Source organism: Lepidochelys olivacea (genome assembly GCF_965140295.1).
Source record: "Lepidochelys olivacea isolate rLepOli2 genome assembly, chromosome: 8".
In the NCBI taxonomy this organism is placed as follows: Eukaryota; Metazoa; Chordata; order Testudines; family Cheloniidae; genus Lepidochelys; species Lepidochelys olivacea.
The window spans coordinates 79365899-79368299 of NC_140418.1; positions in this window are offsets into that span (position 1 = coordinate 79365899).

Sequence of the window (2401 nt, forward strand, 5' to 3'; positions counted from 1 at the left end):
TAGGTTGTGGCATTTAGTCACAGCCTGTAGTAAAGGGCAGGGTGGAGACACACCACTTCAAGGGGAACACAGGAGGAATTCTTCCTCAAAATTCAAGCTCTATGGGGTGGAGTAAGTTTTGTAATTCTTCTTCTAAGGGGTGCAGCATCCTCTCCTCACACCAGAGTGGGCAGCTGGCTCCTTGTCCTCTTTCTGGAGTGCTGCTTTCATATGGGAACAGCTTGATAGCAGGCCCTGTTCTCCCCCAAAGGACAGTCATAAAGGGCTATGATTCTGGCCACACCTTACACAGGCTGAGCAAAGGGAGAGACTTTTTACTCCATCACCTCACTGTGAGGCAATGTAAGGGCTGACCATAGATGAGCTCTATCTGTTTTCCACTCATTGTTTAACAAAGCAGTGAGTTGCAGAGCTCCAACGTACATGCATGAAAACACGGATAACTGGAGTTCTGAACATTGAAATACTGTGTAAACGGATTACAACAACTCAGTACGATTGGTCTGTACTGTCTGATATTAACTACTTGGGATCTTCCATCCTGGCTGGCCTACCCCATCGCCAACCCCTTTCATATTTGATCACCAGACTGCATATTGATTTTAAAATTTCTTTCATCTGGGGCTTTGTCCCTGGTTGTAGACCTGGAGGGGAGGCCATGGCATGTTGTGTGAAGGTAGGATGTAAATCTGCTGGGGCAAGAGGCCCTTTTATGGCCTAAACAACGAGGAGTCCTTGTGGCACCTTAGAGACTACAAATTTATTTGGGCATCCACAAGGTCTCCTCGTTGTTTTAGCTGATACAGACTAACACGGCTACCATTCTGAAACCTATCACCATATTATGGCCAAAGTAGATCCAGTCACCAACCCATCAATCCGATCTACAAAACCATTAGCCAGCTCTGTGTATTCCATTGTGCCATGATTGGCTAGTTGGCAGGACCTATTTTCTCTTAATGTTGCTCGGCAAAAGCACTTTAGACCTAATGGCTGAAAATAATTTTAAATGCTAAGGCAGCCACCTTAGGTTAACTGAGAGACCACCTTGAGAGACAGGGCAAATTTAATATTGCTAAAGACAACAACAAATTTGTTTATAATCTGACCAGAAAGGAACAAACCAGTTTTGTATTCCAGCTGCAGACTTCCAGAGGGGGCTTCTTGTGGTTGGTGATATCATGGACACATCAAATGCACTGAGAAAAGAAAAGTAACAGAAAAAGAAGATAGTCTTAGTAAAATGTTATATAATTCTGAATACTGAGTAAAGCTGTATACCTCAGAATAAAAAGTGGAGGCCAATGTCATGCCCCAAAAATGTGCAATTACATATGTGTTCATTCGGCTGTTGAAGTAAAATCTTGGGATTAGGGCAATGGACAATTCTCAGCTCTGTCATAGATTTCAGGTATGACCATGGCAAATTACTTCATTTCTCTGAATAAAATGCTGGCCCCATTGAAGTCGATGGGATTTTTGCCATTGGCTTCAATGGAACCAGGATTTCAGGCTCAGTGTTTAATTTTCCCATCTGTAAAATGGGGATTTGATAATACTACCTACTTTCCAGATATCGTCTGTTTTAACTATTAGATTGTAAATTCTCCTGGGTAGGGACTGAGTTGTCATATGTATTTGTACCGTCTCTAACACAATGAGCATCTAAGTACTAACAAAGCAAATAATATGTTTTTAAAGTTGTACTTCAACTGCCATATTTGCATAGCCATAATAATTTTAAAATGAACTATGTTAATGTGGGGAAATGCCCATCACTGTAATCTATAAATTGTCTGGTACCCTAATTCTATCCCTTTCATGCATAAATCTAGAACCTGACTTTAACAGAAATGAAAACCTCAAAAATTCATGTGACGTAGCAGCATAGAGAATAATCTAGGAACTGGGCTTTTACCTAAAATCCATAACATTGTTATATTATTTTAACATTTTGGTAAATCAAGAAATAAGAGAAAGACAGTTGTCACACTTACTACTGCTTGCTCACTGAGTCATTATCAGTTAGATAACATTGTGTATCATATGCCAGGTCAGAATAACCAGGGCAAAGTCATTCTAATCTGTGGCAGAATCAATTACAGGCAAGCCGCCATGAACAAAATCTCGCAAATAAAGTAACATTATATGTGTTTTTAATTTGTTTTAAAGAACTTTAGGAAAAGCAAGAGATACTCTTAAGCAGTCTGTCAAAGATTTAAATAATATAATTTCAATGAGCCTGGCATGGTCTGTCCAGGATTCCTCCCATTCAAAAGTCAATATGGTTGCAAAAAGAAAAGTGTTTGCATAAACTGATAACAAATTGAAAAATCAGCAAAATACAGCCTAGCAGTGGCCATGTGCTAGTGATGGTTTTTCTATAAAAGCCTCACGATGC